The sequence below is a fragment of the Epargyreus clarus genome, unplaced genomic scaffold (assembly GCF_041222505.1).
Source record: "Epargyreus clarus isolate Ecla_fem2 unplaced genomic scaffold, WU_Ecla_fem_2.2 ptg000014l, whole genome shotgun sequence".
In the NCBI taxonomy this organism is placed as follows: domain Eukaryota; kingdom Metazoa; phylum Arthropoda; class Insecta; order Lepidoptera; family Hesperiidae; genus Epargyreus; species Epargyreus clarus.
In genome coordinates this window covers 10,089,752-10,115,202 of record NW_027332222.1, presented here as the reverse complement: position 1 = coordinate 10,115,202, position 25,451 = coordinate 10,089,752, and positions in this window count along the sequence as shown.

The window sequence follows — 25,451 nt, the reverse complement described above, 5'->3', positions numbered from 1 at the left end:
TATAATTTGATATTGGAAAATAACTATACACAATTACATTTGAGACTGTATGGTTACCGACTCGAAGAAATATAGACAAGTCTTTAGAAATAGAATAATTATAAAGCTAGTTTTCTTTTGTTGTCACGGGAGTAACTTTCAAAAGGCAAGCCGAGACAGGGACACTAGGTTATGTGGGATTTTATCCATAAAAACCCTCCGATTTACTCCAGCACTACAAGGAGAACTCTGGGAACTCCAACAAAACACAACCGGAGGCCTCCAAGCACGGTGCCTCTATTGGGTGACTATTTACGCTCACCACACCGTTACATGGTCGTTGGCTGATCGATTGTAGCTTCCACTCTTAACATCTGCTACTTCGAAAGCTCCCTTTGAATCTCCGTGTCCAACTGGCTGGGGATGTCGTCGCAACCGGAGTCTACTTGGCGCGTTGCCCCGTCGGGCTCTGCCCAGGTGAGCTTGACACTCACCACACCATCTGGTGTTCACGACGGTATGCGACCACACATACCGCCGTCCATCCCGGGGTCGCTGGCCGGGCGGTTCGAGCTCCCACTCTTGCCGTCCGCAACCCCGGAAGCCCCCTTTTAGTCGCCTCTTACGACAGGCAGGAGATACCGTAGCCCTATTCTGGTCCCGGAACTACAGGGACAATGGTTGTTATGCCTAGATGTGTGTTTAGGAAACAGTGATCTATTTTCGTACTCGGCCATTCGTTAAATTGAGAGTGCATACGCCGTAGTGTTCACGTCGGCTCGTCAATTATTTTTCCATTTTCACGTAATGCGTCGGTACAGTCGAGTGCAGAATTATTTTGATTTTTTTTCATATTTATAGAAACAGCACACAGACTAGATATGAAGCGATAAGAAGAAAAATGTTTGATTTCAAATATAACCTGAATCAAATGAATACAAGTTACTATCGTTAAGGATTTCATCGTTAGACATTATATAATATAGAGGTTCATAGAAGTTTGATTTTATTGTAATAAAACCTTGTTTTATTGATTTGGCCTAAGTAGTAAGTTTAGAGTTTGGGCGAACTTCCCAATAGCTTTTTTTAAGTTGTGGCAGCAACTATAAATATAAACATAAATAATGTTATCGTGTATTGTTGAAATTGTCCATTTTCAAAATTATATTTCGTATAAAACCCTCTTACTCAAATAATATATGGAAATAACTGTATTTTAATGTTATTACTGATAGACACTTCAATTTCTTTTACTTGTATGGAGTGTACTCAACACGTACCTGGCTGAAATCAACGTATCCATCGTACTGTAACCAATTCGCAGATAGGGATGAGACTGGCGAAATTATCGATATTAATCGATAATCGATTTTTATTGAAAGCCTTAAATATCGAAATAATAATTATATCAAAAACTACAGTACGATTATCTATAAAATATTTATATTATCGTAGAAATACCTTTTTTCGCCCCAAAATTCATAGATAATTAATGTTGATAATCTTTTTTCGTCAGCTCTATCGTATCTAAAATATTTAACATTTTCAATATATATATTATTCTTAAGATTATATCATGCCGGCCATAAATTCAATATCGATATTTGGAATCGATATATTCGAAATTTCGATTGATCAATCCTTCCCTTCGCAGATACCTGTTCGTTATAACGAAGTACACTGAACGTCAATTCGTCAATTATTTCCCATTTTCGCGTTTTGCATAGGTACAGTCGTGTAGCGCTGCGTTATTCAGACAGGCTCTTCTTGTAATTGGAGCATCAATATTCGAATAACCATTTTGCATATTTCAACACGAATGTACTTTGGTAATGGCTTATCTGATTCTACAACATTTTACCAGACGTTTTAATGTATATCCGACATTTATTTCAATTATTGCTTGTGAGTTTTGTGTTGTAAAAAATGTTTATCATAAATAAATACTGAAAGGGTTGTCCATGTTGTTTTGAAAGGTTTTAGCTGATAAAAGTTATGTAACGTTGGACGCGTTCGGATCCAATTTCTGACGGTGACCGTTACTTGCTAAATTTTACGTGATTTCTTTGGAGAGTAATAAGCCTTCGGTCCTTATTATTGTCAGTATCAGTAGGCACTATTGCGATTGGAATATCCATCACTTGTTGGCTAACAACGGCTAAATGCTAAAGTAGGTTCTAACCTCCCCCAGTAGCGAGTAGTAGTAGACCCGAGTCCAGTATTGGGAAATAAAAAAGATAAGAAGCCATTCAATGGACAAAATATTGTAACAGTTTTATTACGACTTAACTCTATCTGTAGAAATAGATATGTTGGTGAAGACCCTTGTCAAACAACAGATAGTTCACCTGTGTCTCATATAAAAGTTAATAACAAGCCAATCGTCTTGGACATAAGAGTTTTACAACTTTCTGGAAGTCTCAGAAGCACTTTGTAAGTACATCTTACCGCATCGAAAGATTTTATGAGTTACGTGACGTGGTCTGCGACTTACACTTACATTATGGATTTCATGTTCTGGAATAAAGGACTTATTCGACGAATAATTAAGTCAAATACATGAATATATATAAAATAGTTCTATTGTAGCCATTCAATAAGAAATCTGTTAAAATAGTTAAATTAATCCGAGGTCTATTAAGAAAATTCTCGGATTAAGTAGGTAGATGTGTAATATTTCTGAAACATGGTGTACGTTGATTGGAAAACATTATTTCATCATAAACTTATATTGGCTTTAAACTCTTTATTATGAAACTCAATAATTCATGGTGAATTTTAGGTTACCTTATTAGACTACTATAATTTCAGAAAATGGAGATAATTTGATTCCTTTACCTACATTACCCATATTAATGTCACATTATATAAATGGGGAGCCTTTTAAAGATAATATCTCAGGAGCTCGTAGAATTATATTACCTGACGTCCATGAAAAAGAGTTTCTCGGGTGGTTCCGGAGCCCATAACTTATGATATGAAACTCGGCAGGAAACTTGTTAAAACTTTTACGCCGAATATGCAACGTACGAACTTAAAATTCCCTTAAATTCCTTCCCTTAAATTAAATTCCCTTAAATTCCTTTAAATTCCCTTAATTTTCCGCACAGTATGAAATAACCGGGTATTAGTATTTAAGTAGTTTAAATTTAGTTTTGAACTTGAATTTGTTGCTAATATTGGGTTCTTTGAAGTTTATACTGCAAGTTCTGTTACGGGAATAGAATTTTATGAATTCTGTTTTTGGTATGACGATGATGCTTTCTGCACTCATAACTTTACCCTACGTTTCCTTGTTTGTGCCATAAACATACACAAAGACAAAAACAGAATTGTTTACACTTAGAACATAAGAAAATTTTAATCGCTTGTATTATGTCTGGCTGAACGAGGATCGAACCCGATACACCATGCCAAATCTATATGATAATCGCTTCATCACACGGGTCTCAAAATCAGCTTTAAAGAGAACGTAACCAGAAACAAGCAATTGTTTTCCAGGAGAGAGAAAAATAAAAGAAGATAATACTTGAGAGTAAGCTAAAAATATATCCATATTAAAGTAATTTGGAGGAGTGCAGTTAAGCGATAGAGCAATTACGAGCAGTTAAGGCAAATAATATTCAGTCTAATAGAATTTATACGTGTGGCTGTTTTGAATAATATGTAGAGTTTTTTTATGGTAAGTGGCTACTACTATCGCCAGATAGGATAAGGTATTCATACCTGAGGTCGGCCACAGATGCGCCGCTACCCCTGAGGACTAAGCTGGAACGACTCGGAAAAGTATGTCTCCCTTACCACACGCTTCAAAACGGAACACAGCAGCACCTAACACTGCTGTTATTAGGCTGAAATAGGTGTGGCGGTGGTGCCGCCGGAGTCGAACCACAAAGAGTTCTACCGCCTTCAAAAAAAGTATTAAAAGAAGTCGATAGAATAACTTTAACACACGATAAAAAAATTGACGATTCACTTTCACGCTGACTGCCACTCATTGTGTAAACGCACATCACTAGCCGGGGAATTTAGAAGTATAAACTTTTTCATAAAAGTCATGTATGACGAGCGCCTGATTTGCATATGAACCGACGTTATAATCCCCAAGTGTAGCATCTGTAATTGCCTTTAGGTAAAACCTGTTCTATTATAATGAAAAATATTACAAACGCACTAGTCGCTCCTACGATTTTTGAAAGTTCAACTTGATTTCTCAGGTCTGCCATCATCAGACCCTGAATTCCTTACAATGGGACCACCTTGGAAATATCTTCTTTCTAACAAAAAAATCAAAATCGGTTCATAAACGACGAAGTTATCCCTGAACAAACATAAAAAAAAACGAATTGAGTCGAATTGAGAAACCTCCTCCTTTTTTTAAAGTCGGTTAAAAAAAATTTAAGGGTGTCATTGTCAACTTGACATCACGCAAACTATTAAGAATGTACTCTTGATAATACTTTTGATAATCCCTTAAAAATAATAATTAGTAGAAAAAGTTCCTTATAGTCATTTTAGCCCCATTTTCCCCCAGTTAATAGAAAATAGTTTTAAAATTGCCCAAGAAAGAGTATTCTGAACAAATTTCATCGCAGGTGATGCAATTTTGTAAGATGAAAGCATCTATTTTCCTAATAGCGAATTTCACAGAGAAGGCATCTTCTCGTTTTCTCGTCTATTCTTTATAAGGAATGGAAAAATATAGAAAAGAGGGAGTGGAAAAATTGCATTCCCTGTATATTATGTTTTAAAAAGTAAACTGCATTTTAGGATACTGAGATATTACAATTATTTTGCGTACCTACATTGTTGTTGTTTAAAACCAGACCTGAAATAAATAATACCTATAAATTTGTTTATAGGTATTATTTATTAATTTATTCTTAAAACACCATTACATCTATCCTTACAGGCTAAACGCCCAATACGATAGAGAGGCCTTATTTTAAACACTTAACTAAATTCTTACCTACACTCCTACTTCATTGAACATAATATGTGAAACACAACTATTGCGAATTCACTGAAGTTACATAAAAATATAATTTCATAATTAGGTAAAATTTACTAAGTGGCAAAAAATGTGCTCTTTTATTAAACAATTATAAATAAATTTTGCTTTATCGACTATACACATTTTTAAATGACTATATATTTCATTGTGGCCAGAGGTGCTTTCACAACAATATAACTTAATATTTTGTTTTTATACGAAATAAGTTTTTCAGTTCTTAGCTATTAAAATTATTATGGCAGCGTGTCTTTTATAAAGTTAGTTTTTAAAATGTCATATTATTTTCATTTACCTATGAAATGTGAATTGTTACATTATAAACTAATGTTTGTGACGAAAGAAGGTACAAACGGCATAAACTTACCATTACGGGCTAGTTATAAAATTTGTATATGACTTCGAAACAGGTATGAACTAATGTGTCTTCATCCACTCGCACGATAAAATTAGCAATATATGTGTATGTGTAAATCAGAAGTAGTCAATCATTATACATTACAATGTTCGGTACATTGTTCAACTTTCAATCGAGGTTGTAAAAAATCATCAATCAAGCGAAACTCGAGATAACCTTTGATTAATTCGCTCATTAAACAGGCCTCGGTTTGTTAAACCAAAAAAAGAAATCTTTCCATGAAAGAGCAAGTCATGATTTCTTATTATAATTGTATAAGGTATAATAGCAATCATATGCAGCGTGGCAAATTTTGCAGCGCAATAGTTCTGCCATACAGGTTTCCTGGATCAGGTAGACATCTAAAGAAATAAGTAAAATATATTTGAGAGTTATATAGAGAATTCCTCGCCCTTTTCAGATTTCTCAATAGATTTCGACTTTCGAAAAAAATTACCCACAACTGTCTGGTAAAAAAGATAGTCAAAATCCATGACTTTTAATTAATTACAAACCTCGTAAAACATTTCTTAAAGTAAACATTTCAGATTCAAACATTTTAGATTCAGATGTGTATCCCTGAAATAAATAAGACTAACAATTACTGCAATTGTATAATACCTACTTCTCCCCTTCCACTATAATAGAAGATTACAATTTAAATTTCTATCTTAAATTACAGTCCGTAATCTTATCTAAGTGTATATTTTAACTTCTTTTCTTAAACTATCCCTGTAACTTTATCTTCTAGGATTTGCATATTTAGTTTTTAAGTTAAACTTATCTCTTTGTAAGTTCAACTGCGATTTCTAGAAATGTAAATTGTGCTGCTATGAATTTAATAGTAAAAAGGCTATTTTGTAAAAGTCTTTTTATGGAATTGGCTTTGATAAAGTGATAATTAATTACTAATACGCACATAACTTTGAAAAATCAGAGGTGCGTGCCTGGGATTTGAACCTCGGACCCCTCGATCAAGAGGCCGAGTTTCTTAACCACTAGGTTATAACTGCTTTGTCCCTGTAGTTCCGAGACTAGAATAGGGCTACGGTATCCCCTGCCTGTCGTAAGAGGCGACTAAAAGGGGGCTTCCGGGGTTGCGGGCGGCAGATTGGGAGGTCGAGCCGTCCGGCAAGCAACTCCGGGAAGGACGGCGGTGTGTGTGGTCGCATGCCGCCGAGGATACCGGACGGTGTGGCGAGTCCTGAAGCTCACCTGGGCGGAACCCGAAGGGGCAACGCGTTCAGAGGACTCCGATTGCGTTCCGTTGGAGATCCCGGAGTCCTCTTGGCAACGGCGAGGTCGGCCACCGGGGGGTTTTAGTGCGGTAAGAATCCCACATAACCCTGTGTCGCTCCCACGGTACGGGGTACCTTTTGAAGGTTTCCCCCTCGATAACAAAAAAAAAGGCTATCACTGCTTACTGATATTAATTGTTGTTACAATATACATTATTTGCCTACTGATTGGCAGTATAATAGGTGTTTTTTATAACGCGTTTCCAGCCACGCGTGTCTTCGACGTCACGCGTGTTCATGTGTGCGACTTAAATTACCTGGCTGCAGTCGCGAACCGTGTAAGTGCATATGAAATGATAGTATGCAAGTAACACGTATGCAGATGACACGCGCGCACGCGCGACAAGAACCCCTTTCCTGTCGCGCGCGCGCATCTCATTGTTATCTAAAAGAGACCTGATGAATGGCTGATGATGAAGAGATGCCTGGCTGTTTTACTAATTATTAGATTATATGATATATAAGTTAGTGACCAACGAGTTCGTTAAAGGTAATTCACTCGACGATCTACAATAAATCTTAAATACCATTAAATAAGAATAAAACAGGTGATACAAATAAATACGTAAAATATTATAACATAGACCTTTATGTCAGATGTTATGGTCTCCTTTCAGACAATTTTAGTAAAACGTACAAAAGCAGAAATAGAAAAAAAACTGTTACAATACTTTTAAAATATTGTACTATTCATCCAAGTACACTTACTAAGTACACTGCGTTGGTTAAATTGCCATATCGTTAGAATAGCAGAGTCGTAACCGCTTAGTTATATAACAAAACTAATTTTCCTACGTGAAAACGTAAGTCAATACCTCGTGGTAAATAGACAATAGACACACGTGTCACACAAAACGTCTTTTAGTGAAAAGAATAATGGTTTTTAACCGCTAATATTTAGAACATGTGAACTGGAAGGTTGATCTTTCCACACAAAAGGTTATGATTGATGCATAGCGTTCGGGAAATGTTGCTTTAATGTCTCAAGTCATTCCTCAGCGTCGGAACACGCATCACAAAGCACTAGACATGAACGTTTTCGGTTTCGTTCGATAGCAGTTATGTAGGCGATATTTGGTTTCATATCGTTAAAAAAAACGCTTTTTGTATCGATATCAGAAGCATAATTTGATATATTAAAGTTAGTTTTAATAATTGCGAAAGATCGACAAAAGATGTCGATTTGAATGATCCATTGCATCGCTTTATCTCTTTCACACTTATGTGAGAACGGAGACGGAGTGAATATTATAAATTATATTCGTTTTTCATTTGGTAACTTATTTTGGCTAAGTTTAGTGAAACGATACGATATCAACGAAAACGGTTTTTTGTTACGGCATGGTGTAACAGAACCACCCTTACAAAGCACGTTTGTGGCGTGAACAATACCTTAACGCCCCGGTTGGCGCTAAGCTCCACGGACGAAGGAAATCTATAAACGACTGCAAGCGCGGATAATCCTTAAAGAGAACTTTATTGACGCTTTATTATGCCTCTCGAATAAAATTTTCCTGGGAATCTGAAATAGTAGATTGATATTACTGTCAGGACATCTATTTTTATTTCTCTATTTCAAACGTATTACGTATCAAGATGTAATAAAGATACTGATTACAAAAGTATAAGTCAAATATGAGTCGGATTACGTTTTAATGGTCTAATTTATGACGTCTATGATATGGATCACGCTCATTCGCGGTTGCGAAGAGACTGCAGCGACTTCTTTTTTTATAATATAGGAGTAGCAGACGTGCATGCAGTCCACCTGGTGGTAAGTGGCTAATGGAGCCCTTGGAAATCTGTAATCAACCCCAGATAGGATTAGATATTCCTAACTGAGGTCGGCCACAGATGCCCCACTACCCCTGAGGACTAAGCTGGAATGCCTCGGAAAAGTATATCTTCGCTGCTGTTATTAGGTAGAAATAAAATTAAAGAAACTTAATTCATTACATGTTTTTAAAGTCTCATTAACTTACAAAGACGTTAAGATCATTTGTGTGAATGAAATTATAAATTGTGTGGTAAGGGAAAAATATTTCCCAGCCATTCCAGCATAATCTTCAGAGGTAGTGGTGGTGGCCGACATCAGGTAATAATCTTATCTGGGGTTGATGACAGATGTCTATGAGCGGCAGTAGCTTACCATCAGGTGCACTGCATGCTCGTCTGCTACTCTTGTATTATAAAAAGTCATTGCGAGTACATTCGAAAACCATAATTATCTTTCCTTCAGTCAGGTTAAAAACCTGTTTGAAATTGTCTATTTATATATCAAACTGACTAAAGTTAATTTGGTTACGTCATAACTTTGCAACAATTAGGCAGCAAACGTTTCGACAAACGCCAAATCCTGATTATTCAGTGAACTTTGAATACGCAAAGTTAAATAGACATTTCAGGCACAGACCCTTTTTAAGTTTCCCAGCGTTCTTTTTTCTTTGCAAGTGAAGAAGCAAATTAACATTTCTCTTGACCTGCCAGGTTTTTAAACGCAGGAAAAAGACGGGTCAGGCTATCATACATTTTCCCTAGCTGACATAGCCAGGAAAAGAATTTTCCGTTATTAAAAATTAAGAAGCTTTCATATCACGCAATTACCTCCTAACAGGGTTGTTTTTCCCAAAAGTATTTTTTGTGTCGCGTTCGTTGTCGAGGAAAATCTTTAATAAATAATATGTTTACGCCTACACTTTTAGTGGAATGGATAGAAGATGGCCTTTGGTTTGTATTAAGGTGTAAAATTTATCTTCAATCAAAGTTACCAACTTTATATTATGCAATCAAGTTACTCTTAGATCGAAAGGAAAATAATTTGTTGACTTGACAAGTTTGTCGTTAGACACTCACGGCAACAGTCGCCGGCGACGAACAGTGACAACCGACGATCGCAGATCATGGACAGTTGCTGTGCCGCAGGCGACAGTCGCCGGCGTGGGTTGGCACTCGTTTATACTAGCACATTGTCGCACGTGCGTAAACACGCTTATATTTTATGCTATTTTTACCTCCGCTCCTAAAAATTTTTTCGCTGGGTAAAGGTTCAAAAAATATTTCACCTTATATTAAATACGACATCACTGACACTTGTTCATTTACGTATAACTCCACCGCTTAAACCCAAAACATTTTGGTCAAACGAATCCAGTTTTCATTTCCATAAGCCATAACCTAAATCCTGATTGCTATATTATACAAGCTGTGCGATATAGTCGATGCAATTCAGATGAACTATTAGCGGCTTGTCACGTGCGCCATTCAATTCGAACATTTGCGCCAGCCAAATAACAAATGGGCGAATTTGCTCGTGGCCGGTAGCGGGCGTTTCGTAGCTTTGACTACAAATACCTATGACTAGTTTTGAAGCAAATTAATAGTTACATACCTAAGCGTTGGTTACATGATCAAAGTTGAAGTTTTGTATTTACTGATTTACGTAATATAGAGACATTTTTCATAGTCCTTCAAACTGCATTGAAGCAGCACGTTGGAGTACGCTCTAGGCGTTTATTGGTTGTGGGAGGCCATGCCCATCTGTGGGACATGGAAAGGTTTACAGCGCTATATTCTATGTATATAAATGAAATAAAACAGTTATAACATCCACATTATTTTTATACTTTTATTCCCAGGATAGGAGTACGTACCGTAGGTGTTATTGACACGTAAAAAGGACAGTACACAAACACCTAGACGCAGAACAAGAAATAAAATTCATCATTTGGTTATCAGGTAAGCTGAGAATAGAACCCGGAACTCTAAGCATGGCAGACCAGTATGTTGAGCGCTGTCTGCACCACGTGGTCGTAAATTAGGTTTGTATGAATCTAAAAAAAATGATCGCACACGAGCGTAAAAATACAATATATAAGATCCAAAATATACTTATCAAAATATACTTATAAACAATCTTCATTGTAATACTTAAATCTGATTTTTAACATAATACAATATTTTCCAATAAATTCCATAATTTATATTCCTCACATTCAACAATTCTTTCCTAAGTACTTCACTCCTACTCTCGAACAAGTACATTTTAAATATTAAAACTTAGTAATGCCACACAACTCAGTCGATCCCAGTAAAAGCTTTTACAAGTCACATTTATCTTGCGTTTTTCTTCCGTATTCCGAATGTAGCGACCGAAAATTTCATCCAAGTTCCACAAGTTTTCCTTGATTGATTACAACAAACTCGTGAAATATTTTATCGGTTTACTAATGTTAAGTGTAAATTGGTGGGATACAAATTTTAATGATTCAATATCCTTACCTTAATTAAAATTTAGCACTGATAGCCTAGTGGTTAAAAAACTCGGCCTCTCGATCGAGGGGTCTGAGTTTCAAATCCCAGGCACGCACCTCTGCTTTTTCTAAATGATGAAACAGGAAAAATGTATTTACATATATGTAGAAGAACTCTAAAAAGTTGAATCTCAAAAAAGTCACATTAATATGCAAGTCAGAAAATATAGACCGTAAAAGTGCATTTACCACAGGACGTACGAACCAGTGGAGACTAAATTCGTATCGTACGAACTAATATCCAATGATCTAAATCCGGAAATACCAAGCAATCATGTCTCACGATGGAATTATATGCGTAGGTGTACGACCTACACAGGATAACCTAAACTGGGTTTTTACATTAACATACTTACTTAAATTAAAAGCAATTACTGTTTATGTCAGCCTAGTAGCGAGTTGATTACAAACTTGGCCTCACAATCGGGAGGTCCGAGGTTTGATTCCCAGGCAGAATCCTCTAATTTTTAAGTAAGCGTACAAATTATTATTCACATGCTTAAACGGTGACGGAACACGGTAGGAAACCTGAACGCCTGAGAGTTTAATAATAATGTGTGAATTCTTCCAAATGCGTTTGGCCAGCGCGGTGGACTAAGTAACTATCACTTGAGAGGAAATGGACAATAATGGGTTGGCGAGATGTCTCCTGATGAAATTAAGTAGTTACGTAGTTGTACGGCCTGTAAGGGAAAACCTAGGTTACTGGGTTTTTACCATAAACATACTCATTCAAATTAAGATCAATTACTGATTAAGTCGATTTTATCCAGTCATTTTTGGTAAATGGAAATGTGTTTTTTCCTTTGGTCATTCGGAAAAAACATATTTCTCCAAGTGACTCATGAGAAGCAAAGCGCATGAGCCATAATACTTTTTTTATTCATAGATGAATCTAACGATAAGGCTGATGGGCTATGTTATAGAAAGTTGTCACCATCGCCTATGGACATTTGCAACATCAGAGGAATCTTTTTGCAACTTTATTGAAGAGCCCAGTGTTACTTGTTATTGATGTAAGTACTATAATTTTATTTTAATCTAAAAAATATTATTTCCGCACAAAGCTGTTTAGTATTTAATAACATAGCTACCATTCTCCGTGTGAATGTCATAAATGGAGATATAAAGATTAAATTTCGGAAAAATATAGGGGAAGTCAGTCTTTCTCCTGAGGCATATACCAGATACAGTAGAGAACATTAAAGTTCAATTGACGTATTCCTGAAAATTATGTAACAATACATACTATTTCAAACTAAATCCATTTTGAAATTATATGGTTTGTAACTATGTAAATTATTTATTCGTACTCGTATTAGTAATATGTAGGCTAATTGAATGTCGCTTTGTGCAAATTAGCCAAACCTCAAAGTCAGTCAAACAGATAGAACCAATATAAGGCATACATAAATGTACGTATACGTTTGTTCAAACTACGATATTAACTCCCGTTATTAATATTCAATCTATCTAAGTTTTGCCTACTGAAGATCAACTTCAGACAATTTCTTAATACTATACAATTTTATTTTTAGATCTTTAGTGGGCAAAAATGGATAGATTAATTATTAACACCGGACGTAAAGCAATCAAGCTCGAGTCTCCGATCACGTCATCCATCAACAGGCGAACGGCACAAATGCAAGCAATTCGGCCCTCTATGTCAAGAAGATAGCTATTCAATGATTACAAAGCGTTTCGAAGCCATACATTCTCACAACACCTTGTCTCCGCATGGAATTGATTGCACCTCTAAATTGTTTGACAAATTGGCAAAACATGTGAAGCATAAATTGTATACACAAATCTCCATTTAGTATATTTCACGAGCTTTTTAATACCGCATTCGTGCTAATAAAGGATCTGTAGTAAAAGAAGTGAATATTGCTGACAAACTTTATTTTTAAAAGTATACATAGATTATCAGTACCCTTAGTATGAGTTTTTACAAAATTGACTGTTTTTGTATTTTTGTACGTATTTGCCCATACGTATCCAATCAGCGCCCCTAGCGGACTGTATCCGAACTGATTGGAAATGAATGGGAAATACGCAAACAAAAACAAAAACAGTCATGTTTGTATAAACGTAAAAACTCATACTAAGGGTACAGACTATTATTTTGATACATCATTCCAACAGGGTCAGTAAAAACCATTACAGGTACAATCCAAAGTGATCCCTCTTTTTTCCTCAATATTAGTAAGTTTTCCACAGTATTTACGGAACTATCACGGCAAAGTTAAGAGACATATCGAAAATAAAATACTCTAACAGAGAAATCATAAAGTAAAGGAAACTTGCAAGCCAATCGGCGTAAATTTATTATATGTTGCCTTGTCAATCCATTATTGCTTCACTTTTGGCATGGGTCCCCTCTCGGTGTAAGAGGATCGTAGTCCATCACTCAGCCTATGTACCGATAGATAGATTTTACGTTTGAAAACTTTCCTATAACAAACTCTCAGTAGTGTAAGTTTCCTTACAATATTTTCCGTTGCCGTAAAAGAAAAGATAATTTACAGGTGGTAGAACTCTTTTGATTCGACGCCGGCGGCACCACTGCCACACCTATCTCTTCCTAATAATAGCAGTGTTAATCGCTGCTGTGTTATGGTTTGAAGGGTGTGGTAAGGGAGACATACTTTTCCGAGGCGTTCCAGCATAGTCCTGAGGGGTAGTGGCGCATCTGTGGCCGGCTTGTATGAGTCTTAGTACCCTTACTATGAGTTTTTACGTTTTTATAAAAATGTCTGTTTTTGTATTTGTTTACGCATTTCATACAACATATTTGCAATCAGTTCTGATACAGTCCGCTGGGGGCGCTGATTGGAAATGTATGGGCAAATAAGTAAACAAATGCAAAAAGAGACTTTTTTGTAAAAACGTAAAATCTCATACTAAGGGTACTTATAGAAATCTAATCTTATCTGGAGTTGATTGAAGATGTTCATGGGCGGCAGTAGCCACTTACCATCAGGTCGACTGCATAAGCGTCTGTTACTCCTATATTATAAAAAAATCTAACACGCACATAACTTTGACAAATCAGAGGAGCGTTTGAAATTCGAACGGCGAACACAGATATGGAGCGTCCGATTTTTAAACCACTAGTCTTTCTGCTTAATTGGTGAAATATTTCCATTGAAATATTTCGGTAACAGAAAGCTCCATTATTCTTTGATCCACAATTATTTCTTTGAGATTATATCGAGGCTTATGAAATTAATAGGTCAGTTAAAGCAACCGAATTACGTGCGTAACGTTGCGTGAATTTCTCCGCTAAATGGGACCGCTGTTCACAATGAACGCAAACGTAGGCTTCAAATTAATTTGTACGAACGAGGTTTTATGTGTGAGGTATTTTTGGGCGTGTTGACATGAAATTTTGTTTCGTTGTTCAAATAAAAAATGATTTCGTGGAGGTTGCGAGCGTGCTTTGTGTTGCCAACCGTTTTGAAATACACACACTACCGCTTACAACGTTACACGTACAATTTTAGAGTCAAATGAAAATGTGAAAAAGAGCTGAGTTATTTAGTACCTAAACATGAGAATTAAAGTCAAAGCTCCTACTATTTAAAAATATAGTCTATGTCACTCCCACAATTAAAATAAGTACAACCATACCACATACGAGTATATAAAAATGCGTCAAGCCGTTTGGGCTGTAGAGCATGCGCAAGAGTGAGACATATATACATTTTAAACATCGAATATGTATATTAATTAACTGGTGCTCCAGATTTTTGCGTTTGCTAGTAGGAATGTATTACAATAATAGTAATGCTCGGGCTAAATATAATTTTAAGACCAATAATTTTTGAACTGACTAAAATGGCTCAATTCTTGGACGAAATTAACAGGCGCAGCTTGCTGATGCATACTCTAATATGCTTACGTGGTTGTGCTTTATTAAGGGTCACGGAACATACAGCACATGTGAATAATTCATTGTATTTTGACATCTTCCAAATAAATTTGTGGCGACATTCCGCAACTCGCCAATAGATGGCGCTACACGTTTCTGAATTGCGCTCTCGAAGTTTTCACAATATATAGAAGCTGTTGAAGCAAGGCCGCTCCCTGAACATGATCACCTAGCCCAGCGTAGGATCTCCCTTTTCTAACTTCCATATATGTGTATAGGATATGAAAAAAGTCTGTGAATAAATCTGAGAGAGTATATATGGCATAAGCATTGCTGTACTCAGCAGTAGTGTGTAGCTGGCTTAACATTCAACTCTATATTCTGAACTCTTTTTTAACTTTACGTGAAATATTGCCATGAGGAGAATTCAAAACGAAGCGATCCTTTTATCATACGTTTGAAGCTTACCTTTTTCAAAATAGTATGCAGACTGAAAACAGTACGAATGTATGTAGAGGATATTCCTAGATAAATGTTAGACTCGTAAAAGCTGAGTCGAATACTGCATATTTTTAGTTCATTCGCTTCGTAGATCAATTTACTATTTGAAGTTTAATAAGTACTGGTATTTTATGAAAATTCGAATTCAAGTGTCTCAAGTTTTAGAGTAAGCGTTGTATGAATAAATTTTACAATACCTTAGAAATATTCTAGTGTACTTATAGCACGGTGGTAGTAATATTTTCGTAATAACGGTGTTTTTTTAAACGACATCAACAAAATCGGCACGTTGTGAAAATTATTCCATTAAATTATGATTTTACACTAATCTTATCGTGGAATTGAAAAGAATTAGATTCTATGAAATGAAACTCCCCTTAAAAAAAAAAACTAGGCGTAGGGTAAGCTACCACTACTGCTTGTCAAAGGCTCTCCCCGCCATCGCTGTTTCGCCGTAACCACGATCCATACAACTGGGTCGAAATATCGGCAATAAAGAAATTAATACCGCGTATCGAGAGCACCCGTTACATACCATAATATTCCTTTATTTCTATCCAGGACCCACCACCGACGAAGTCTATTTCTGGATACAGATTTCCCTAGAAACGGAGATATTTCTTAGACAAGCGCGTGTTAAACACACTATTATCCGTAACCTGATTTAATCGCCTTAGTCGCCACCTACCTTATACCTATTGGTGCTAATCTAGGCCGACACAACACGGCTCCTTCCTTTCATTTATTTTAATTCAATCGAACCCCAAAATTACCTCAGATTTTGCATTAAATACTCAAAATAATTGACAAATTAAGCAACATGCAATTGGAAGGAAGCTAAAATAAAACAGTAGGCCGGTCTAACCCAAACTGGTCATAAGCAGGGCTGGCACCCAATCTATAATATTTAGTTTTATACATGATGTAGTGTATCATCTTGTGGGTAGTTTGTCTCGAGCGCATACGACACGGAATGACAGCGGACTGTGGGGGGGCAGTCATGCTAGACCGTCGGTGAGGACGGGCGTGTTGGTGCGTCATCGAGCTAAATGGGGTTTAAGTGATACTACTATCCCGACGTTGAGTCGGGAAAACTACACATACATAAATGAATACTGAAACACTCAGATACAGTATAGAAATCTAAATTCATTTTTTAGATCAGTTTGATCAGGAATCGAACCTTTTGCGAATCAATCCGGTGGTGATCGCCAAGCTCCGTATATATTATAGAAAAATATTAAAGTAAAGAACTATATTTTCGGTAATATATCGTAGGGCATTCTCCGAAATCGCTTCATGAGCAAAGATTTCAAATAGGTCGTCGAATAAAAGGCCCGTCAGAAAACTTGTCGCCGCCTCAACTTATATTAAAGTGAGTCAAATCAGCTTAAAAAAGACTTCACAGAAATAAGAAACGTATGTATCGAACTATCGACTATATTTTATCCGACTGCGGGGCGTATTGGCACAGTACAAATATCTATATTCTTATACTGTGGTATTGGTTTTCGATCGGACGTATGTACTCGTACGTCTCGTTTTTGATACAGCCTGGAACCCAAACAGGGATTTTTTGAAGTGAAAACTTATTTATTCTTATTTATTATATTATTATTCAGGTTAGGTGCGGAAAGTTTTCACTTTTGCCGGCACTCCCGTTGATTTTTTTTTTATATATGAACTGTCGTATTGTAAATCGAGGGAGTTGGGTATGTTAATTACAATTCTCTTGTTAATACAAAGTAACTAAGTAAGTTTGTAAAGTACCATAATCTTGCAAAGTTTTTATATGAGTGACTATTTTTCTTCTACAAAAGGTGGTGTAATGTCTGTAAGAACCTCGAGGGCCATTTAACTCACCACTACACCAGCTCCGAGCAGGGCTGCACGTCCGAGCCGTATCTCGTACGTCACCAGACTGACTTTGACAGCTACCCTCTCTACTGGCATACGTGAGGCAATGTACATACATATCTATTTAATAGATACACTACAGGTGGCAACCCTGGCCAGAAGTGAACGTTTGGTCGCCTCACCCAGAATCTTAAGGCCGACTGGTTCTAAATCAAATTGTCCATAAACAACTAAGTGTATCAAAATTTTGGTACCAACATCTAGGACGACTGGTTAGTACTCCAAACACAATTTATACGGAAAAGTTGATTTGCCGAATTGGGACCGATTACGTACTTCGTTTGCTGGTTTGTATGAAAAATGTAATGCAGTACATATTTGGTAACATTACGACGATCGTAATAGATGTCATAGAAATATTTTTTTTTCTAAAAAGATGATATCCTAAGCGATCTACCTAAATGTTATTGGTCATATGCATGAGGATTAACGTCGGTTATTACTAATAAATCTATCCATAGTATTGCCTACCAAATTTGACAATTACTAACTTCTGTGTCTATTGTAAAATTTCGATCTTATCGTGTAAAATTTTGATCTTAAAAATTGATGTAATTAAATTTTTAAGACTTAAGATTTTTAAAAATTGATGTAATTAAAATTTTAAGACGTAAACACATTTTTGATGTATAATTGAACCCGGAATTCTCTGCTAACGAGGTTAGCATTGCGACTACTATGACACGTGCCTTGTCAATTCAGTACATATGTATTTACTGTTAATATTTCATATTACTTACAGAAATAGTTAGGCTCTCCACACTCGGTTTAGCTATCGTTCCATCTGCACCTTGGCTACAATTCCGCTTCCACAGTTTCAACACGTCGCTCGACCTTTTCGCCGTACAATGGAATCATCAAATATTGTTTTCAAGTTCCTCAGTACGGAAGTACCTACATACTCGTGCATGCATGTTTTATTGTGTCCGGTTATGAGAACAACACGTACACTTCGTTATACAAGTGCTTGATAAAAGTTTACAATTGAGATTTTTGAGATGTTATTTTTAAGAAACTAATTTTTTTAGAAATATTGCCCCTAGTTTTTCAATAAATATTCACCTTGTTTAAAACACATCGTCAATGAACATAGGTAAATAATGCTTACATCTTAAGTTATAAAAGTCCGTTTAGTTATATTATAATTTTAGAGCATCATAAATTATTTTGTTTCTTTTGAAAGTATATATTTCATTTTAATTAGATAAAATATTATGCTTATTACGCACCTACTTATACAAAGTAATTTTAAAAGGTTAATTTTAAAAAATCTTAAAAAGATACTCCAAAAAATAAACGAAAAGACAGAGAAGTCGTTCTTAGAAATTATGATTAATTCTCCAAAATTGTTGGGAATTTCAACTTGGCCCTTACTTTCATGTTTCGTTCACTCTCGGCCAGCCATGCTTAAAACAAAAGACCGTAAAACAACAAGCGACGCACCCTTAGTAGGGCGAGATTTACCTTTAGGACTCGTCCGACACTCAACTGTAAGTGGAAAGCGAATTTTATAAGAAAAATGTCACTGAGTTTTTTTTAAATCTCTCAGGTATGAAGTTTTCATCACAATGTTTCCCTTCCCCGCTAAGCAAAAAATTTATACTTAATAAGCACTTTAAAAAAATTACCGTGCGCGCCTGGAATTTATTTCTGCCTCATAACAGCAGTGAAGCGCTCCTGTGTTGACGGGTTCCAGTTTAGGGTTAGCAGCGCATCTGTGGTCGATATCAGGTAGGAATATCTAATCCTATCTGGGGCTGATTACAGATTTCCATGGGCGGCAGTGGCTACTGCCGTCCATGGAAATCTGTCGTCTGCTACTCCTATATTATAAAAAAAAACATTAGCCGCGTTTCAGCCACTAGACTATCAGTCCCTATTTAAAAAATAGCTATTATTTGATATATAACATTGTGTTCTAAAATATTGACATCACTGTTGATTGTTTAAGTCTATGTAATATACACCTACTCTATTAGTCATTCTAATATGGGTATTTTTTCGGTAATATTTCCCTATATAATATTTTTTTATATATATAAGAAATATGACCGCTATCGTTATTTTCATTAAGTGGAATGTGCTGGATATATGTATATTACATCAACATTCGATTTATTTATAATTTCTTGTTGGATCTTTCTCTGTAGATCTCTGCTCATTTATGAAAGGAAGGACCCCGTAAACTTTTTATTGCTTCCGAGTCATGGCGCCTTAATTGTTCGGTATGCCAATCTAGTGAATTTATTGTAAATTACCGCCTAATCACAATAAGGAAGTTTGAATCTGTTTCAGTGTTAAGCATTAGATTGTATCTGTAATATTAGTTATTAAAGCTTATAAAATGTTATTATTTAGTTCGTCTTGTAAAATAATACAAATAACAAAATGTTGGTAAGTAGGTAATATTTACAATCTATGTATTTGAAAAACTTTTCTATCTTTTTTGTTTATTTTACCAAAACTAACCTCTCGATACTATGTATTCTGTAATTCGTTTCTTGTTTAAATAAATAGTTTGCATATTAGTTATAAAACTTATAAATCATAAATAACGTTAAATAACTACCCTCAATTTATCACTATTAAGAAGAATTGTCTTTTAATGATATATTTTGTATTAGGAACTTTATAACTATTATACATGGCATAACAAATAATACCATACTTAAAATAAATAACAAATCCTTTAAACCCTTTAAATCAGAACGCATTCAAATTTGCAAAATGAATACGTCGTTCAAATTAGTTTTGAGCGTATTAATAATGTTACATAAAACCGTAATTAAATGAAACAAGCCTGAATATAATATTCAAAAGAGCTTATGATATCAAAACTAATTTAATTCATTTCAACCGTGTGACCTTTTACACGTAATGAAAATAGTTTTGAAATAAATAAATTGAAATTGTAAACAGTGCGGCGAATTTGTTTGTTGTTTCACGAATTTGTTTTTGTTTCTTTATTGTATTTAAATACATAAACACAAACAATTGATATTGTATCCATAGATTAGTAAAGATTACTCGTTCCTAACAAGAAAATGCAGAAAATGCAGTTTTGACAATTGAAATTGTCACTGTCATCTATTTTCGTGTTTGAAAAATATTTAAATAAAAACACTAATATCGTTATTTGTAACAAGTAATTAATTTAAAAAATCAAAAACCCGACTGCACCAAAAAGGCTAAAGTAGAATTTCCAAAAGCAGTGAAATAGGCATTTCATTATTTTTACCCAGAAAGCCAAATACAAAGTTTCATAGTAGGTGTCTGCTTCAAAAACAAAAGATGTCCCAACAATATTATCCTATTTTATCCTCGTAGTGTTCATTTACGCTATATAAAGAACCTATGTGTAAAATTCCAGCACGCTTAAGTTCAGCGGTTTCCCTTTGCGTTGATCTCTGGCACAGCAACTCTCTCATTTAGTCAGACAGTCATCTCGATGTGTATATACGAGTATATATGTACTAGCTGACCCGGCAAACGTTGTGTTGCCATATAAATAAATAAAATGTTAAGGATGAACAACCCTTATCACTTAGGTGTAAAAAAAAAGATAGTGGCCGATACTCAGACCTACCTAATATGTATATAAAATTTGGTGAAAATCGGTGAAGCCGTTTCGGAGGAGTACGGTAACTAACAGGAGAATTTTATATATAAGATATATTATATAATGTATATGTAATCTCCTCTTAATTTCCTTTATTTTGACACCCTACTCGATAGGTTTGGTTAACTTTTTTAAAACGTGTTACTATTTTGCGAAAAAATTCACCATTTACGGTCTATAAAATATATAACTTCAGTAAATCAAAGTTTCGGTCATTATTTTACCTCGTTAGAGGTAGCATTTCATTATTTTTATCCAAAAAGCCTGATACAACATGCCATAGTGTTTGCTTCAAAATTGACGATTGTTCAAATGAACTTTTAACCCTTATTTTACCCTCTACGGGGTTGATTTTTCGGAGGGGGATAAATAAGTGCGTCCTTGTTCCTATCCAAAATACAAAATTTTATAGTAGTTGCTTCAAAATTAAAGGATTTCAAAAAAAACTGTTTTCCCCTATTTTACCCTCTTAAGGGTAGAATTTCCAAAAGGCCTTTCTTAGTACTTATTCAAGCTATATAGAGAACCTGTGTGCAAAATTTCAGAACTGTAAGGTCCTTGGTTTAGGCTGTACGTTGATTTCTGAAAAATGAAAAAGTCATTTAGTTAGTCAGTCAGTCAGTCACCTTACTGTTTTATATATATACAAATATGTTTTTATAATCTCCGTTTAATTTCCTTTCATTTGATACCCTACTCGATAGGTTCGGTTAACTTTTTTTTTTAAATGCCTTACTATTTCGCGCCAAAAATCCGCCATTTTGATTTTTTTTTACTAAAACCTATCTAAGGACACTCGGGTCGTTGAGACAAATATAATGTCACTTTAACTGTTGAAATTCATCTAGCCGTTTGTTAGATCGGATCAAATAAAGAAAGACAAACATACAAGATACGCGCGAAAAACATAACCCTTCATTGGCAGTCGGGTAAAAAGGAAGTATGTAATTCGATAATTTACGAATGAAACGATATGTCTCTTTTTCTTCAATTTCGTGTTTTTGCACACCACTTAACTGCACATGTCGACATTGTTCCACGTAAAATACATGATGACAGCCATTAAATGGCTGACACATTTAGCAGCGGTTTAAGCCATTTAATGGCTTCCTTCAATTACAAGGCCGTGAGATATCTATACTTATCTATGATTTTATCGTTTATTTTCACACATGCTACATTGTATTTATACCCGGTAAAACTTATTTAAAATAAATAAATTGAAATTATAACCAGTGGGGCGGATATGTTTGTTGTTTCTTTGTTGTAGATATATAAACAAAAACAATTCAATGATATTGTTTTATTTATTCCCGGTTGTACTCTAAAAATCACACGTTATTTATACTAAACTAAATTGTTTTTGTGAGTGATTTAACAAACGAGCACGCAGTTCACGTAATGGTTAGATAATATTAAAATGGTAATTTTAATAAACATTGAATTGTATCATTTGGTTCTGTAATTAACTTAATATCTTGTAATTAACATCTGGTTCTGTAATTAACTTCCATTAAGATGAGGGTCCAACTAAAGATTGTAGTCGATCTTGCAGAGATGCATTGCTACTCTTAAAAATTAAGAAACCCTTTAAGCCACGGCGAAGCAGCAGTTGACTCTGCTGTAATAAATTACTAGGTGTTGCGATAGTTTCTCCAAAATCGATATTCATCTAGGTAGGCAGTGAACTCGGGAAACATTCATATAGGTACCGATTAATACGCGCATAACTTTTATTTCGCCACATGGAATCTAGATGTTTCATGTTTTTGACATAAACAGGTAGCAGGAAAGGTCATGCAGGTAAATCCGTATCCAAAAACTATTTCAGTCCTATATTTTTGTTATGCATCCTTTTTGAACATTAGTCGCTTTATATTTGGCGACCTTGCTTATCCTTTACATCGAATATCACTCTACCATGAATATATTGTTCTAGATTCAACGCAATGAAGCGAACTGCAAGAAACAATTTGCGATTCTCAGGGTTCCGTACCCAAAGGGTAAAAACGGAACCCTATTAGTAAGCCTTCGCTGTCTGCCCGTCTGTCACAGGGCTCTATATCTTGAACCGTCATAGATAAGCACTTGAATTTTTTACGCTTGCAAACGCTTGAAGCTGAAGGTTGAAAAAAATGAAAATTTAGAAATTTATTACAAAAAAATGGTTAAGGTTGATAATAACAGATGATAAACAATACATCTGTTATATAATTGAAGTCGCAAGCAATAGGCATGATGACAAATTTTGAAAACCCCTTCTATAACGCATGTACACGACTAACGATTCCGAAATTCGTATTATTTCAGTAATAAGTTAGGAGTGAGTAATCTTTACTAATCTATGACCCATGTGTGCACTATCAGAGCAAATTAAACATTTTTCGCAAAAAGGCAATAACAACTATCTCAATTTGGATGCTTTGCTACATATTAAGGCTTTTGAACTCTATGCCCCCATTTGCGACCCAGTCTCTCCTTTAGAGGTGAATAATTATGAGTTTCTTGCGAGCAAAATAATTATGTTAAAGTAAACATTTTCTTTTTCTAACATTTGCTCAACTAGAGAATTTACTATATTCAAGTACATAAATTCTTGAAATGTTAGTTGAAAAGTAAATTAAAGCAATACTTAAAAATAAAAAGCTCGACACAGTAATCACTGGAAGTTTGCAAAAAACATTTCTGTTTTTTTTTGTTGGATCAAATGTGATGTAGATATGCGTATTAAAAGTTTTAATGAGAGCTTTTAAAAGTGTGTAGAATGTTTGAGGATTTGGTGATATTATAAATCACCTTACGTCATGAATCTTACAATTAAGCTGAGATAATAATCCAGTTGAACAGGGTAGTTGACTGACGTTTAATCCTTCTCATTCTGAGAGAAGACTTGTGCCCAGCAATGGAATCGTAATGAGTTGATAACAACAAAGACGACATAAAAATATTATTTCTAAAAGGCATATAACTCGAAATATCATAAGTGCGTGCCTGACTTATAATCTGCGCCACTCCGACCGGTCTTGTATTTTTACATAATTTTAATAAATTAATAAAATATGTAATTCTGCTGCTCTTCTCAAGTACCAAAACCTGTGTGATTCATCATAAAAGTATCCACTGATTTATATAAGTACTCGTAATGTCATTTGCCAGAATTATTACTTATGACCTCCGCGACCTTTGCTTCAAAGCCAACCGGAGCGGAGCAACCGCAAAAGAAATTTCTTTTTGTGAGATATTTTTTGCGGTTATATGCATGAGAATAGGTAGTATTACGAGTGTATAATTTATTGTTGTGTTTTAGGAGCAGGAAACCTACTCGATACTGCTCATATATGACCGGTCCGAAGTAGATTTTCAAGGTGGTAGAACCCTTTGTGGTTCGACTCCGGCGGCACCACCGCCACACCTATTTCTACCTTATAACAGCAGTGTTAGGCGCTGCTGTGTTCCGGTTTGAAGGGTGTGGTAAGGGAGACAGACTTTTCCGAGGCGTTCCAGCTTAGTCCTCAGGGGTAGCGGCGCATCTGTGGCCGACCTCAGGTAGGAATATCTAATCCTATCTGGGGTTGATTACAGATGTCCATGGGCGGCAGTAGCCACTTACCATCAGGTGGATTGCATGCTCGTCTGCTATCCTTATATTATAAAAAAAAAAAAAAGATTTGCTGCCTCTTCTGCTACCATACAACCCTAACGTCATCCTACAAACACAGCGCTTGATACCTACTGTTGTTATAAAACAAAAATAAGAGTGGCGGTGGTGCCTCCTAACTTGAACCATGTGGGGTTCTACGGCTTTCAAAATCCTATCTACCCACTGTATTAATACGTAAATCAGATCACTTTATTCTATACTCGTCCTAATAAAAGTAATTGTTATTTTCATTTCATTTTCATCATCCTTCAATATGAGTACATCTATAGGTTAAATGTCACAAATTTGAAACTCGCAAAAGGGTTCGCCGGTTAATGAGCGACAAAGTTATAAGAAAGTAAAATAAGAATTCCTTTTTTACCCGTTGAAGTTCATCCTAAACAATTAGTAGTGACAGGCGGAACGAGCCTGTTAAGAAATTAACGAACCCGGGAACTAAATTTGTCGAAGACATCAGATCGATAGAAACGTTTCTGATCTCATCAATCTTACTTTTTTCAGCTTGACGCTAATAAAAATTCATTATGATGTCTCTGCGTTTTGGGAATACGGAATAAAAAAGTATTTTTTATGTTACTTCTAGGCCTGTTTAGCGTAAGACGGAGTTGCGAGCGGCAATGTAACACATATTTTTAGCGTGGAACGAAGTTGCGTGCACCAATGTAACACATATTTTAGTATGAAACAAAATTGTAGGCGCCGATGTAACACATAATCGTACTACTTCCTATTGTCTATTGGTCGTTGGTTTGTAAAAAGTTGTATCAATCAACATATTTTATTTATTCATCATCATCATCATTAGCAACCCATTACTGTCCCACTGTTGGGCACGGGTCATAATAAGAAGGATTAGGCCATAGTCCACCATGCTGGCCAAGTGC